Source organism: Gorilla gorilla, chromosome 7, assembly GCF_029281585.2.
Source record: "Gorilla gorilla gorilla isolate KB3781 chromosome 7, NHGRI_mGorGor1-v2.1_pri, whole genome shotgun sequence".
Lineage (NCBI taxonomy): Eukaryota > Metazoa > Chordata > Mammalia > Primates > Hominidae > Gorilla > Gorilla gorilla.
Window position 1 is genome coordinate 139,720,939 of NC_073231.2, and position 18,065 is coordinate 139,739,003.

An 18,065-nucleotide genomic window follows, 5' to 3' on the forward strand; every position below is an offset into this window, starting at 1 on the left:
AAAGGAAGGAAGGGAGAGAGGGAGGGAAACAAAATGGCCCAAAGGAAATGCAATACCGGCCTCCATTGATGGGAATGAGTCACAGGAAAAGAATAACCAACTGGAAGACCTCCTGATGGCCAAAGCTGGAACAATATGAACAAGGAAATGAATGAATATTGGATTAAACCCAAAGTATAAAATATTCATGAGTACATGCTCACATAAATAAATAACTGAATTAATGAATGAGGAAATTTTTCAAATAATGTAGATATTCCATCCTCCAAGAAGAGAAACATAACTTTCTACTTCTTAGGTGTCAACCATACATGGTGACTTTCTTCTAAAGAGAACAGTAAGGAAAGAGGGAAAAGTAGCAACTTTTCAGTGAAGAAACCTGACAAACCCTACCTCAACCAGGTGATCAAGGTTAAACATCAACAGTCGTAAATCATGTTGATTATGTGTACCCTGATATGATGTGAAAAAAATGGCACTTCATCTCTTCCTCCCAAAAAGACCAATCATGAGGAAAAAAATTAGAAAAAAATTCAGTAGTGGAACATCTTACAAACCATCCTCAAAACTGTTAAGGTCAGGCTGGGCGCAGTGGCTCATGCCTGTAATCCCAGCAGTTTGGGAGGCCGAGGCGGGTGGATCACCTGAGGTCAGGAGTTCAATACCACCCTGGCCAACATGGTAAAACCCTGTCTCTGCTAAAAATACAAAATTAGCCTGGTGTCGTGGCGGTCACGTGTAATCCCAGCTACTTGGGAAGGTGAGGCAGGAGAATCATTTGTACCTGGGCAGCGGAGGTTGCAGTGAGCCAAGATTGCGTGACTGCACTCCAGCCTGGGCGACAAGAGCAAAACTCCATCAAAAAATACCACAAAAACAAGAAAAAAACCAAAAAAACAAAAAACAAAAAGTCAAGTTCAAGAAAAACAAGGTAAGTCTGAGAAAGAGCCAAGTAGAGCCTTAAAGAGATGTGACAAGTAAATGTAACGGGGTATCCTGGATGAATGCTGGAACAGAAAGAGAACATTAGGTTAAAACTAAGGAAATCTGAATAAACTGCAGACTCCAGTTGGCAATATGGTATCAATATCACTTTACTAATTGTAACAAATGTAACATGCTAATGTAAGATGTTAAAAATAGAGGAAACTGGGTGTGGAGTAAGTGGAAACCTGTAATATTTTCTCAAGTTTTCTGTAAATCTAAACTGTTCTAAAGCATAAAGTCTATTAGAAGAATAAGAAAGTCAGACAGTTATCTAACATCAGCCTATAGCAATGTCTTTAACTTCCTTATTTGGACCTTGATTCACAACAAACAAACAACAGCAACGAGAGAGTGAGAGAGAGAGAGAAAGAGAAAGGAGGAGGGAGAGAGAGGAGACAGACAGAGAGAGAGAGAAGGGGAAGGAGAGTGAGAAAGAGACAAAAAGAGAGAGCGAGAGAGAGACTGGAGAAGGAGGGAGGAGAAAGAGAGAGGGAAGGGGGAGAGAGGAGAGAGGAAGGAGAGGAGAGGAGAAAAAAAAAAGAGAGAGAGAGAGACTGAGAACCAGGACTCAAACCCAGGGCTGCACCTTTAAGTAAGGCTATACTTATAACCTGTGAAAAAGAAAGTATTTTTGTTTCTTCTACTGATTTTCCCTTCTCATAGAAGATTATTCCCAGAGCTTAGTTTAAGTAGCAAATTCCAGTTTAGCCTTAATCTTTCAGGTTTGGGAGACTCATCTCCCTTCACCCCAAGCCTAGCTCATAGGAGTGATTTTTATTCTGAAGAGGGAAATCAACTAACAAACAGGATGAGGACAATATTCAGATACTAGCTCCTCCTCATCAGCCACAGAAGTTTGTGTCTACTCTCTAGCTCCACCTACTGGACCTTGTGTAAATCACCTGAATAAATGCACAAGCGCTCACTGCAAGACCCCATGCTATACAAGGCACTGAGGGAAAGGAAGCAACATTATTCTTTCAGGGACTGCTAGGATTAAAAGAAACTTTTAAGGTGAATCTCCTCTTTTACTGAAGAGAAAACTAAGTGCTAGATGCATTGGGCATTTGCTGCATGTGGAGTCAAATTGGCCAGAGTTTGAACCATGGTCCTGCCACTTCCTGATAATGGCACCTCAGGTAAGTCACTGACTCTCTTTGGAATTCGACTTCCTCCTCTGTAAAATGAGGATAACAAACCTATACTCCGTGGTTGTTGCTATTGTCGTTTTTTATTTTTATGACTTAGTTATTAACCTTTAATATGAGGGCAAAGATATTTTTGGTAGATATTTCTTGATGGATACTTGAACTTATAACTGTCTTTCTTTTGGTCCACGTACACACACATGTGCACACACACATTCACACATATACATCATCCTTCTCTTGGGAGTTTTGGAGAATGGACAGACAGCAAGACTTGAGTTGGATCATTTCAGTCTAGGCTGGGGCAGGTAAGGAGGAAAAAACGCAAAAGAAAGACAGCTGGAACCAGTAAGATTAGCAAAAGTGAACATCTGGCTCCATCTCACTGTCACATTGCATGAAACCCATTATATATTCATGCATTCAAAAATATTGACTTCATACCTTCTATGTGGGTGATCTCTGCCCTCATGCCACAGCATCACAGCTATTGGACTTTCATTGCAAAGAAATTCCTATAAGAATGGTTTTTGGTTTCTCTAGTAATATTCTCAAAATGTGAGTGATTGTCTGGCAATCAGTATCTGATTAACTGAGAAGTTCAATCTTTAGGCAAACATGGGCCATCAGGCTACTATTGCTCCAAGTCTGTAGTTATTAAGATCCTAACTAACTCCCCTAACCCCACAGCTTATGGGCAGCAACTTTCAAACTAGTAACAACAAAACTGAATGTAGCTTTGTTTCCAGGGATCAGATGTTCTGCCCGACAGATGCCCTCATTCTGGTTTTTCTCTTAGTTACACTTTCCAGCCACTGTCACCTAATGGTAGGACATAAGGATTTCTACATTGTAGAAGCTCAGTTTATATCTGTTGAATGAATGAATGAATGAATGAATAAGAGAATAAATATTAGTCTCTACATAATGTAATGGTTGTAAATTAACAGCAAGAGACAGGTCGCCTCTCCACTAGTCAAATGGAGATTTTGACTTGAAGATCAGACCTTGGGGTTGTACTAACACCAGGAAAACTTCACCTATTTGCTTGTAAATGAAACACAGAGACAGCCTCAGTTTCTTATGACTCAGTACATGACACCCAGTTTACTGCTTGTTTGCATACCTTTTAAAGGTCATATTGCAATTTTTACCAATATACTTGCTTATATTCTTAGTTAGATTGTTAACTACTTTTGAAAGAAAAATCCTCAGAACATGTTCTCAAACTAAGGCACGGGGGTCCTTACCCATCACTCTGGCTCTTGCTTTGACCCTCATTCATTAACTTTTATCTGCCGAGAGTCCACTGTGAGCCAGGCATTGTGCTAGGCTCTTTGAAATAAGGATCTACACCTTTTATCACAACATTTTTTTCCCTCTCATTCCTTCATGAAGTCATTGCAATTTGTGTCTTTATCCTCCTACCAACATAAATGTGTCTGATAAGGCAGTGGTTCCCAACCTTTTTGGCACCCAAGACCGGTTTTGTGGAAGACAATTTTTCCATATATTGTAGTATGGGGGATGGTTTCGAGATGAAACTGTTCCACCTCAGATCATCAGGCATTAGTTAGATTCTCATAAGGAACAAGCAACCTAGATCCCTCAAATATACCCTCTCACAATAAGGTCCATGCTCCTATGAGAATCTAATGCCACCACTAATCTGACAGGAGGCAGAGCTCGGGGGTAATACTTGCTTGCCGGCCACTCATGTCCTGCTGTATGTCCCAGTTCCTAGCAGGCCATGGACCAGTACTGGTCCATGGCCTGGGGGCTGGGGACCCCTGTAACAAGGGAAACCATTGACTGCTTTGTTGCAAAACCTGATAAACACATCCCTTTATTACTCTATCAGACTTCTCTGTGGTATCCAATTCCATTTACCATTCCATTCTCATAGAAAGTCTTTACTTTTAGCCAGGAGCAGTGGCTCATGCCTATAATCCCAGCACTTTGGGAGGCTGAGGCAGGTGGATCACCTGAGGTTGGGAGTCTAGACCAGCCTGACCAACATAGAGAAACCTTGTCTCTACTAAAAATACAAAATTAGCCGGGCGTGGTGGCACATGCCTGTAATCCCAGCTACTCGGGAGGCTGAGGTGGGAGAATAGCTTGAACCCAGGAGGCAGAGGTTGCTGTGAGCTGAGATTGCGCTACTGCGATCCAGCCTGGGCAACAAGAGTGAAACTCAAAAAAAAAAAAAAAAAAAGCCTTTCTTTTTTCTGCTTTCCATGTCAATACTGTCTTCTAGTCTTTTTCACTTTCTTTCTGGAGCTTTGAACCAACAGATCCACAGTAGCCTCTCAAGCATTGTAAGTTCAACATATCTGAAATTAAACACGTCACTACATTCCACTGAAAAAATGGTACTGAGAATAAAGGGGTGTTTTCTGAATGGGGCACTCAGATTGGGTCGAAGTGCAGACGGTTGCATTCCAAAAAGATTTTGAGGTCAAAGATGATTCCACTACTCCAAAACCAAGTGGTCAATGCAAGGATCTAGATGCAGAATAGGAGGAGATGCCTGTGAAAACAGGAGCGCTGCAGCTGAGTGGGAGATGGACGGCAATATTAGAAAATTAAAATGCTGACATGGAGATGCTAATGAAATAATTTTTAAGCTGCTTTATATGGATGCATGAAGTTCGTTTAAATGGGCAGGCTGTCTGCTTTCAAAGCCCAAGTCTTTTAAACTATGAGAGATTTCAGGCAGGGGAAAGTAATATATGGCCGATGAGAATGATATTAATGGAAACCCAATAGAGCCATCCTTGAAATGGGCCCTGCAAACTCTACAGTAAAGAGAGCTTAGAATTCTCAGTGCAGAGAAACAAACACATTAGTGACCACATGCACGGCAGTCTTCTCTTTCTAAAGGAATTTGACTTCAAGTACAGAAGTCCTCATAGCCATATGCTGTAGACTTCCAACTGATAGAGTCCAGGAAAAAAAAAATTGGCAAGAATTGTCTTACATGTTACATGCTTTTGCTTTAGAGGAATGAGAGGAGAGAGAGAAAGAGATAGAGCAAGAAAGAAAGAGAGAGAGATATGTGAAAAGGTTAATTAGTATTTAAACACACAGTTGTGTTTTCTATTTGGTCTGACTGGGAAAATAAATTATGTACTTCAAAGCACAGGCTTGCAGGCTATAATTGAAAATAGGCATGGTGAGTACAGCTTTGCCAATGTGGCACAAAAAACCAGAAGAGAATCAAATAGAAACAAGCAGAAGAGTTACCCCCCACACCAAAGCCTGGGGCTGAATGAGAAAGCAGAGAGGGGGCTGCAGCAGCCGAGAAGCTCACTTTTTACTCTGGCCCTGCCGCTTTTCTCAGGTCACATTGGGTAGGTGACCTGGCTTTTCTGAACCCTGGGATTTTCATTTATAAAATGATGGTAATAATGTTTTTTTCTCAGTGTGTTGTTAGGAGTTAATGAGATAGTGTTTGGGAGAAGGGCTGGCATGGTGTCAGGCACAAAGTGGTTATTCAGGAAGTGCTTGTCCCCAATAAGTGTCTGTTCAGTCTACTTTCATCTCCCTCATCTCTGAATTTCTGTAATTTTATAAAAGCTGGAAGAAGCCCCTAATGAGATGGTGTCTCCTATTGTTCCTTAATTGTATCATGTTTAGGTTGCATCCTTGTCAATTCAATCCAATTTCATTCCATTTACTTTAGCTCAATTAAAAAATATTTGTTAATAAGTGTGTTCCTAGAACAATGCTTGGGAATACAAACATGAATAAGAACCAGTAAATGCCTTCAAAGACCTTAAGCACATTGAGAGAAATAGGAAAAGTATTCAAGGGGCTCCAATCAGCATTTGGACGCCCGTTATTAATCAGTGGGGAGCTCCTACAAAGATGTGAATCAACACGTCCATCATTATTTTCATAGCAATCTCATGAAGCGGTGACTGTACAGATCGGGAAACTAAGACACAGAGAAGGTAACTGACTTGCTCAAGGTCAAGACAAGAGGATGGGCCCTGAATCCACATCTGCGCGCCGGAGGCCCCTCTGCGCTTTGGTTTTCTCCAGGACTGCTGTACCACTCCCGCTCAGCCCAAGGCATCTCTTATCTTCCAGGGCTCAGTGGTACCGGTGTGCTAAAGCCCAGCTATTTGCAACTCTTCGTGCTAAACCCATGGGATGAAGACATACATAATACATCAAATATGCTCATTGCTAAAGACAGTGGCATTGGGGTTCTCAACAAGACTTCCTTTTTCCATGACCGTCAGGGAAGCACCCTAATACAGTTTGCATATTTGTCCTTGCCGACATGACATATCACATTGAAATGTAATCCCCAGTGTTGCAGCTGGGGCCTGGGGGGAGGTGTCTGAGTCATGGGGGCAGAGCCCTTATGACTTGGTGCTGTCCTTGTAGTAATGAGTGAGTTCTCACCAGATCTGGTTGTTGTAAAGTGTGACACACCCGCCACCACACAGCTCTCTCTCTCTTGCTCCTGCTTTCACCATGTAAAATGCCTGCTCCTGCTTCACCTTCTACCATGAGTAAAAGCTCTGTGAGGCCTCCCCAGAAGCCAGCAGAAACCAGAGTCATGCTTTTCTGTACAGCCTGCAGAACTGAACCAACGAAACCCTTTTTCTTTATAAATGTCTTCTTTCTTCCTTTCTTGAGACAGAGTCTCACTGTTGCATAGGCTGCAGTACAGTGGCACAATGATAACTCACTGTAGCCTTCACCTCCTGGCCTCAAGCAACCCTCCCACCTCAGCCTCCCCTGTAGCTAGAACTACCATAACCTGCTAATTTGGGTGTTTTTTTGGTAGAGACAGAAAAAATTTCCAGCCTCAGAATTTTTTTACAGCACTGCAAGAAATGAACTAACTCATATCCCAAAGGCAAGTCCCTCCCCATACAACACCCCATCTACAGTTTACATGCACCACCTCTTTTTTTTTTTTTGAAAAAACAAAAAAAACAAAAAAACTAAAGTGGGTCTCAGCATTGTCATATGTTACCAAGGTTAGTCTAGGAATACATTACAATTTACATTAACAAATCCATGCAAAAAAAGACTTTTCTGTCTTGCTCATCTCTGTATCATCAATGCCTAGAAGAGGGCACCTAACAGGAAGGTGCCGGATATTTACATTCACTGCAAGATGATGACGATTTCCATTCTTTCTGCTGTTAAACTTTATTTCCAATATTCACACTCAACTAATTATTTTTCTAACAAATTCTACATTTATTCTTTATCTCAATCATTCTCATAAGGCACATATTATCTCACTTTACTCATTAAACATCCCAGTATCTTCTTTGTTATTAATTTTAATTTCACCACCTGTAAAACACACAATAGCAATCATTATTAATTTCTTGAAGTCAATTGTTAAATACGCTTTCCACTATATTTTACTACTTTCTGTGATCACCTGTATTTTCTCCATCCCGATCCATCCTCTTGCTGATTTTGTTTTTCAGTAAGGGCCAACGAGTAGTGAATTTTTTGTATTCCTACACGTCTTTATTTAACTCTCATATTAAATAATCGTTATGCTGAATACAGAGCTCTAGGCTACCATACAAGTGCTCAAAAATGGATGCCTACTATTTATTGTTTATATTAGATTGTTAATCATTTCTCCTCAGCACCTTCCTGATGATACACCATCTTTCATGACATCTGTTGTTGGGGAAACAAGGTCTACTGAACGTATAATTGCCATCCCTTTATAGGTAACCTCTCCCTTTCCCTGATGACTTTGAATACTATCATTTTCACTTTGATGCTCTGAGGCTTCTCTCTGAAAAGTCTAGGCAGGGGCTGCCTGTAATCTACCCTTTGGGCTTGCCACCTATGGGGTGCTGAGGGGCATCTCCCGGCACTCTTGTCTTGGGGCTGGAGCCATCAGTATCTGGTGTCAGCTCCTCATCCTCTCCTGACAGTGTGTCCCCAACACACGCACCTCTTTCCTTTCAGTCACGTGGAAAGATCCATGGTGTTTCCTCACATGCCAGGTTCTTTCACAGCTTCTCACCAGGGCCGGGGCTAGGGTGAGGCATGTGAGCCACCCAGGGTACATGACTGAAGGAGGCTCTCACTCCCATGCACTGGCCCTGCACTTGCACCACCCTGGAAGCTAAAGTCATCCTGAGTTAGCAGATAAGAAAACCAAAGCAGCCTGGCACAGTGGCTCCTGCCTGTAGACCCAGCTACTCAGGAGGCTCAGGCAGGAGGATTGCTTGAGCCCAGGAGTTCAAGACGAGCCTGGAAAACACGCAAGACCTGTTTCTTCCAAAAAAAAATTGGCTGGTTGTGGTAGTACCAGCTACTTGAGAGGCTGAGGTGGGAGGGTTGCTTGAGCCCAGGAGGTGGAGGCTGCAGTGAGTTATGACTGTGACATTGTACTCCAGCCTGGGCAACATTGAGAGTGTCTCAAGAAAGAAAGAAAGGAAAGAAAGAAAGAAGGAAATAGAAAGAGAGAAGGAAGGAAAGGAAAGGAAGGGAAGGGAAGGGAAAAGAAAGGAAAGGAAAGGGAAGGAGAGAGGGAGGGAAAGAGAGAGGGAGGGAAGGATAGAGGAAGATAGGAAAGAGAGACAGAGAAATAAAGAAACAGAGAGAGAAGGAGTGAGGAAAGAAAAGAAAGGAAAAGAAAGAGAGAAAGGAAAGAAAAAAGAAAGAGAGAAAGAAAAGAAAAGAAAAAAGAAAGAAACCAACGCAGAGGGAATTAAATACATTGCCCAAGAGTTGGTGGCTTATCAGAGACAAAACTAGGATTGAAGCTCTGATCAATCTGAAGTCAAAGTCATTCTTTCTAACAATCCTGGGCACAAATCATTATGCAGCTCCTGCTCAGTGAGATGGGGCTGGAACAACTGCCATACACAGGCGGAATGGACATGGGATGCAGGAGGGTTCCTTGTTTGCCCACATGCAGGGCTCACTAGCATGGAGGCATCATACTGCATTGCTCTGTTTTTAGCTACAGTTTGGGTTTCACTTCTGCATCAAAAAGTCCTTCTGGGGCTATAGACTTTCTGACGACTAGGAGGGGTTGGGTGTTGCTGCTCAGAGAGGCCCATGTCCTGCAGACTCTTGCTATGTCAACCTTTACTCAGGTTCTGAGCCTCTGTACTTCAAAGACCAAATTTGGCCATGGTTTTTAGAATCACAGATGGAAGCCAGTGTCTATCAGCAAAAAAAAGTGGTGTACATGGAGCTCTGGGCTAAATTCCAGCTCTTACACCACACGTGTGTGTGCATACACACACACACACACACACCACAAGCACACACACACAGGGGCATTGAACAATATCCTATTGCAGACTTACTGAATAACCTGGAGGCATGACATTTATTTCTTCTCTCAGAAAATCAGGTTTTTATTAAGTAGCTAGTATGTGCCAGGATCATTTGTGATATATATATATATATTCTGGGTGAATAAATACATCAAAGTGGGGTAGGATGAGAATCACAACACAATGCCATGCTCAGTAAAGCCTGGTATTTATCTTTACTCTCTCATCATCCCAAGACTGCCGCATGCCGAAGACCCTTACCCTAGCTGTTCCATCATACCTATCTCCCTACCACCGACTTTCAGTTTCTCCTTTCTCCCACTTCTTCCTTCCAGATTCATTGTGTTAAAGTTCAGTTTTAATCATGTGATTCCCTTGCCCAAAAATACTTATCGACTCCCCTATTGCCTACTTGATTATGTACCAATTATCTGGCTTCACTCCCAAGTCCATCTATCTGGGAGATCTGTCCTTCAATTTTTACCTCTGAAAGCTCCATTGTGTTTACCTTCATGAGGCTCTTCCTAAACCCCCAGAGAACAATGTACAGCATAGCCTTCATGCTGGATCCAGCCAGTGGGTTCATCCCTCAGCTCTTCTATTTACCAGCTGTGGGATCTTGGGCAAGGTGTCTAGGACAGCACCAGTTTCAGAATGGCACTGTGAGATGAGATGCATTGACTCAGCGTGAAGTCCTCATAACACTGCCTGGCACATGCTAGGTGCTCTGCAATATTTGTGTCCTTGCAATGAAGTCCCTGGGCACTCTGTTTATAATAGACTTATTTTTAGCTGTATGCCTAACATTCTAGATAATTGTATATTTTTAAAAATCTTCTCAACTCTTGGAGGATGGGGACAGTGTCGTGTTAATCCTCTACAGTACCTACAACAGACATTAAACTAACACCAATGAATGTCTGTGAAATGGAGTTATTTATCAAATGAACATCTAGAATGTATATGTTCAGCTCTGTTGGGTTGTGCCAATAGCCCATTTGGATGAGTCAGTCTTCTTTGTTAGCTCATTTATTCCACACTTGATTATAAACACTGTCCAAGAAGCCTACATGACCTCCCATAGAAAATGAAGAATAAGTGGGAGAGGCCTGGTGTCCCAGGGTCCTATAACACTTATGCCAGACCAGTCTTCAGAGAGGCTGGAATCCACCCCCCAGGTGCAAATCTGATGGGCTTGGAAATTTCCATAGTTGACTCAAGGTTTCATGGCTGCCTATAAGTAGATCTGAGTTCCCCTTCCATTCTGAAAGTTCTCCCCCTAAATGGAGGAGTGAAGCAGCAGATTTCTGCTTTCTATAAGAATTCTAGAATACTACAAATTCTTTCATAATTCCTCTTGTAGACGATTTGAACATCACTTTCAAGTGGGATGGAAATCAGATATCCATCATGGCTCTGAGCTTGACATGTGGCCAGCTGGACCACCAGCCTTGTATTTCAATTCCAACATCTCCATGTGGCTCCCAGCAGGGCTGGTAACTCTCTAGAAATGAGAGATATATTTTCCTCACTGGACTATTTAAGGTTTCCCTCAACCCCTTAGGAAATAGCAATAGAGTTGATGTCAGAACCATCTCCTTTGCTGTGAAGTTTATTGAAGTTATGCACAGTTACATCACCTGTGATGTAATAAATACCACCTCACCACATGGCGTGTGTTGTCTTTTATTTTTAAATTTTTATTTTTGACTTTTGTGAAGTGTAGATTAAAAGACCCCTTCAGTTAGTTCAAATCAAAACCATGCCAGTCCCCATATCTCATGCATTCCAAATACCTACATGTCTGCTGGTGGTCATGTCGACTTGGACAGCTGTTTTGGAAATCAATGTGGTAATATTTGTCAAGACTGTTCAGGATCTCAATTACTTTATTTCAGTAATTTCACTTCTAAAAATTTACCCAGTGAAAAGAAGTAGAAATGTAGACAAAGACCTATATGTGTGTAGGTATGCATTTGGAAGATGATCTTTTTGGTAAGAGCACAAAGTGGAAACAACCTATCTAACAATATCGTGTCATTAAAATGACAGTACATTGGAAGGCTAGGATATAATGCAGCCGCTAAAAATGACATTTATAATGAATGTTTAATGATGAGGTGCAATATCATGACGTGACGTTAAGTGAAAATGCAGAATATAAAACGGTATGTGGATCTCAACTGATATTTTACACATGCATTTGATTAAAATGTATTTTTTTTGTAAAAGAACAAGAATTAATATATGATGGATCTAGGTCAATGGTTCTCAACCGGAGGTGATTTTGCCCCCTTGGGCAATGTCTGAGGACATTTTTGACTGTGATGCCTTAGAGGAGGGGAGACTGCTGGCCTTGAATTGTAGAGGCTGGAGATGATGTTAAACAGCCTATGAATTGCAGGACAGCCCCCCGACGGCAGAGAATTTTCCAGCCCAGCATGCCAACGGTGCTGAGTTAGCAAACTCTGTGTCTTCACCTCCTTTCAGACTTTTTCTAACATGAGTAAATTTCCTCATCTCTTCCTCCCTCTTTTCCTCTCTTTCTTTTTCTCTCTCTTCTCTTTCTAATATTTATTAAGGCCTTAGTATAGGCCAGGCACTGTCTTAAACATTTTACCACGTATTAGCTAATGTTAATACACAACAGCCTCATGAGGTAGGAACTGTTATTGTCATCCTAGGTGAGATAACCTTTCAAACTGTTTTGTGGTTTCAAAATAATTAATCAAGAGTGCTTAGTAGCACAGTGTCTGATACACAGATAAATACATACATACGTATATGTGCATGTGTATGTATACACATACACAGAAGGAGTGTATATGTTACCTGTGTATATTATGGCAAGATTATAGAAATGACTAGTTTTGGACAATGGAATTGGAAAAAAGTTTTGTGTTTTTTCTTTATACTTTATATTTTTCTATATTCACACATTTCTATATTTCCACATTTTCTTCCATACATATAATTTATTTTTGTTACCTAGACAACCTGATAGTATATTAGAGCCCCAGAGGGCTTAAGGGCTGTCTATGAGAAGAACAGTCCCTGTTACATGAGAAAGTTTAAAGACACTCTATTCCCATCAAGCCACATACTTCACTAAAATAGAGCACTGGATCACATCGTCAAAACAAAACTTCAACTTCCTCTGATTCAAGGCAGTCAGCATTAGGGCCACAGATCCTGCTTGTAGCAATCAATTTGCTTGTTATATTTTGCCACGGCTACCTCCCTTGGGATTAATCATTTCCTATTGATCTCATTATGCAACAGAAATCTTTTTCATTTATCCTTTGAATGACCCTTCTCATTTCCTCTCAGTCAAATAACACTCTAGTAGGGCAGACGTAGGGTTTTCAACTTTGTTTACATATCAGATTTATCTGGGGAACCCTTAAGAAATAAAAACGACCCATCCCTATCTTGAGAGATTATGATTTGACTTCTCTGGAGCTGAGCACTATATTTTTAAACTTCCTAGAGCTTTTCATATGCAGCCAGGCTTGAGAATCACTGCCCGAGCTATAGTCATGCTTACAATTTTTGAACTGGCCCAAAGAGGAGGGAATTAACCTTTCAGATGCAGCCTACATCAAGGAAGCTGCCTGCTGTTAGGGGAACACGATACCTGCAGAGGCTCCGGTCCTGACAACGCCTTCAGCTCCACCTCCTACCAAAGACCTGTGTGGTGTCAGCAGCAGCCCCATTTGCAGGTGAGGACAGAACTTAGAGCCCTGACTGTTGGGACTCTCTCCACCTAAAATGCAACCCCCTGAGGTGCTGAGGAACACACCAGAGCATTCTTCCACTTGCCAGCCCTTCAGCTATTTACAGGTGGGCCTCACGTCCCTCCACAGTCTTCTCTGCCCCCCCCAGATAAACATTCCCAGTTTCTTCAACCATCTCTCAGGGGATAAACGTGCTCCTCACACATTCTGTTTCTCTTGGTTCCTGCTTTCTATCAAACAAGTTGTTTATATCACCTGGCTGATCCTTGCCATATGTTACTGCTCATTTCTGGAGTCCGAGTAGTCTGACTAATTATCATTTCTCCCATGGGCAGAACTTCCCAGAGCAGGTTATCTGCAATGGAAGCAGTGATGCAGCACCCACATGTCCCAGAGGAAGGGTTGTCAGCTGACAGCTCACAGCTGGATCACGCTGGGGGATTTTTTTTCTTTCCCCTGGGAGAAAATGCATCTAATGTCTGATTGAGATGACGAACAGAAGCCTGGCCCTTTGCGTAAGTATGAAAGGTCTTTGAAGGGCCTTGTCAACTTCTGCACTCCCCATGGAATCAGCTGAGATCTCTGTTTCAACTGTATGGCAAGTTAACCTTGCCCTCTGCCCAATTCTGCTTCCTTTATCACTTAGGTTGCTGATCCTGACAGTGCACCATGATAAACCTTCTGCATAGATATTTTCATCTCGGGGCCTGTTTCCCAGAGAGCCCAACCTAAAGACACCTGCTTGTAAATGCAAAATGAGCCTGTGAATTAACTGCCTTGAGTCAGATAGTTAGAACTCATGGTTGGCCATAACTTTCTTTAGGAAAAAACAGCCTAGGGACAAGGATAGAGCTGTTTCCTTTACAAAGGGGGGACAGGAAGGCCTGTCTCCATGACCATACCAGAAGAAAATGCTTTCGAATTCCTTTGCCACCCTGGCTCCCTTCTCTGCTTCACTTTTGGTGGTTTCAAAGGTCTTATATAGGACTAGAAACTTCAGACGGGATCTGGATAGTGGAGAATGGAGATGGAACCTCACACCATAAATAATTGCCACTAATTTATGTACTATTCTAGCTCCAATAGCTACAGTCCTGTGTCTATTAGCCTAAATATGACCTAAAGTTGTGTTGTAATCTTGGCTAGCCTTGTTTCTCTGACTATATCTCCTGACATAATCCTGTGTTGCACCCGTTGCGATAGCTTGTATACTCTATTTACTTTAGTATAGCCAGTATATGCTATAGCCATAGTATATAGGTTGTGCTGTCTGTAACTGAAGTTGCCACCTAGCTTGAACCTCTTTTTCTTTTCACCAGCTATTTCACCTGCCCACTTCAGTCAGCCTGAACAACTTCTGTACTTCCTTGAAACCTCAGTTCACTCATCATCTTCTTCTACATTCTTAGCACCTTTGCTGACCTCTTTAAGCTAGATGGGTCATCCCCACTTTGTGCTCTCACCCTAGTTGCCCTGCAGACCTCCATCACAGCATTTGCCATTTTTCTTTGCAGGACCCTATCCTTCAGGGCACTGGTCACATCTCATCCACCTTTGTACCTCTAGAAGCTAGCGCAGTGGTCACATCTCATCCACCTTTGTACCTCTAGCAGCTAGCGCAGTGCCTAGGACATAGATAGTGGAATTAGAGTAAACTAAACTCAAATTTTATAGTTCTAATTTTGAGACTTTCAGCCTATTAGAGAGATACCAGCTCTGCCAACCTACCACATTGCCTTGTGATACATTAGGCAACTTTGCAAGCAGTTTCAAAGTTTCCATTTTGTGACTGACCTAACTAACTCCTCCCTAAACCCACAGGAGGGAAGTGAAATGGGCTTGATGTTTACAGTAACAAAACTAGACATGCGAGTTGCTTCTGTTTGTTTTGATTCAGAAATATTTCAGCACAGAGCGTTGGATTAAGGGGGATGCCTGGCGGAGGTGAACCATGTGATCATCCTGACTTTATGTTTGTGGCTACTGCTGAATCATGGCTTAGGAAAGGGGAATCCAAGCAGAGCACAGCAGGTTTGCTAAACTGGGGAGGCAGAGATTAGAGTTTAAAGTTTACAAAGTTTCAGGATGACAGAGAGAACAGAGCTGCATAAAAGAGCAGCTCCAGAAATTTATGTATCAGCCCCCTTAAGGCACTGGATGCAATTAAAGTATACATGTTTAGGGCAAGACTACCCAACCTTTGGCAAAAACAACTTCTGGAGAGCTACGAGATGAGCAGAGATCGCTGATGATACACAGTGCTGAGAAATACAGGTGTTCCAATAATCCAGAGTGGAGAGAAGACCTCAACTGAGATCCAGAAAGACTACATCTGAGAATCAGGGTTCCTCTCATCCTAGAGTAAGAGTGCTCTAGAACCACTCTAGCAAAGCTTAACAACAAGCCTTAAAAGATCAATCTAATCTTCTGGCAAATTAACTGCCCGCAATAACAAAACTTAGCATTCTCTGAAAAAAACAACAAAATGCAGACTCTCAATGTAGCGTCATAATGTCTAGAATACAATAAAAATTTATAGACAAACGTAGAAGCAGGAAAATGCAATCTATGCAAACATAGCTAATGAAAACTGATCCTAAGATGACTCAGATGTTGGGTCAAGAATTTTAAAGCAGCTTTATAAATATGTTCGAGTACATAAAGGAAAATGTAGTGATAATAAATTAACAGATGTGGAATCTTAACAGAGAAATGTAAATTATAAAAAGGAACCAAATTAAAATTTTAGAACTATAAAGTACAATATCTGATGTAAAACATTAACTGATGGGCTTAACAACCAACTGGAGACAACAGAAGAAAGGACTAATAAACTTTTACAAATTAATAGAAATTTTTCAGCAGAAAACAGCTGGCAGAAGTGTCAATATCTGGTAAAACTAATATTTATTTTAATATTAGTTTTGCCTTAAAATACTTCTCTCTCTCTCTCTCTCCACTCAGTTCTCTCTTTTTCTTTCTATTTCACAGTGATAACTCCAATTTTAATTTAGCACCATAGGGTTGATTCTAGTTTTCTCTTTCCTATATTTGTCACTCCCTTCTCTGACGGTGCAAAATCTAGGTCCCATTTTCTTTAATACTATTACTTATTGGATCAATCCTCCACATATGTTTCAATCATATATGTCCCACACCATCACCACCCTCTCTCTTGTGCAGGTGCCCTCCTCACTCTGCTTAGGCTCTGAAAGCCCATGCCAAACCACTGCCCTCTGTGGACACTGCCCTTAACATTCTCTAGCTTTGCTGCCTCATTGTGTTTCCTCCCCAACCCTTGCAAGTGGAAGACTCAACATTATTAGACCACTTGGATTTATGAAACATGCCAGACTCACTTGTATTTCTGCCCATCCTCAAATTTTCATTCCCTTTGCATGGAATATCCTCTCTGACATGACCAATGGGCAAAGTCCTCTTTTTAAATTTGAGTTTAAATATTTCCTAATCTTCAAAGCCTTCTTCTGTGCTGGGGATGGTTGCAATGCTCCTTTATCCTAGTCTTGATCTTGCATGCCCCTCCACTGCCCAAGTATTTCCAGACCCTTGTGCACCCGGTGCACTCTGAATTCCTTGCAGGGTGAGCATCATCAGCATCTCACACATCAAAGATGCCTGATGGTGTGGCCACTGAAATTTACCCCTGTTGCAGCAGCACCAGGGATGTGAGAATGGCTGTGTATGGCGAACAATGTGTGAAGTTAATACACCAGCTTCAAGCGTGTTTTGGGGCACCTGCATATCTATCTCTCATGCCTTCCACTCTACTGCGACGGGTCAGATTCCACCCCCTGCCGCTTCATTGCTGGAGGATCCTAATAAATTCAAGATCATTTCACTCCTTAGTTGTTTTTCAGGATTTGGACAAAGTCTGCTACCCACAGTGCAGTTTTTGTCCTATCAAATAACTTGGGAATAATTCTGTCTTCACAGTTAAATGAATATGAACCTTTGAAATCCATAAAATAAATAGAAAGAAAATTTAGCCCATCAGATTTGGCAGTTTCACAAAACTCACCTAAACCTTCTTGTGCCTCTTGGATTCCAGTTTCCAGCCTGAGGCGGGGAATGAGAGACAAGCTGATGTATTTAATACTCATGAGAACCACACCAAGGTTGGAAAGGGAACCCCAAGAGAAAAGTTTTGTGAAGAAATAGGAGGTGAGAAGGGACTTCTTTCTGCCTCTGAACATAACACGCAGGAGGAGGCTGGTTTTTAGTTTGGGGCTAGTCTGCATTTCTTCAAGGGGCAGAGTAAAGAAAGAGGTTTTGGTTGCAGGATTCAGGATTCCCTGAAAGACAAGGATGAAACACTCCCTCTCCCCACCTAAGCCACCACCATCTTGGGGCAGCCACCATCAGATCTCTCTAGAATCCTGAGGGGCCTCTCACCTGGCCTGCCTGATTTGAACCTCTCTCCACTTTGATCAGGTAACTTGTCTCTTTCAGGTATCTGGGCTGCTGACCCAATAAAATGGAGCCCCAGTGACCTGCTGTCAGGGCTTTCACAACTGGTCCCGCATGACGACCCTGCCTGACAACCCCAACTTGGCTTCAGCCTTCCTCTTGCCGGATGACTTCAGCAAGTCAGACACTCTCCATGCATGTGCCTTCTCGTTTATAAAACAAAGACAGGATTATTGTGAGAATCAAATAAAATAATGGATATAAGCATTTGTTGATTGTCAAGTGTTAAAAAAGTTGTTATAGTTGTTGTTATTACAAGAACTCAATGAGACATGTTAAAATGAGTTTCTCAGTGGTTTGGATAGTTAAATATTATAAAAATTACTTGAGAGACATGTGGAGCCTCTTTGAGTGGATCATAATATCAAAAACTGAGAAAGACCATGGTGGTGATTAAATCTACCACCCCAAACCAT

General features: G+C 41.8%; 1 long non-coding RNA gene across 1 annotated transcript; it reads left to right on the forward strand.

Annotated features, from left to right (window-relative positions):
* The first annotated feature begins 2,081 nt into the window (after positions 1–2,081).
* Positions 2,082–17,856, forward strand: LOC109027998 (uncharacterized). The gene is made up of 4 exons (XR_002007053.1): positions 2,082–2,126; positions 13,014–13,146; positions 13,497–13,676; positions 17,632–17,856. It is a non-coding gene; the product is annotated as an uncharacterized lncRNA (long non-coding RNA).
* Positions 17,857–18,065: the final 209 nt, after the last annotated feature.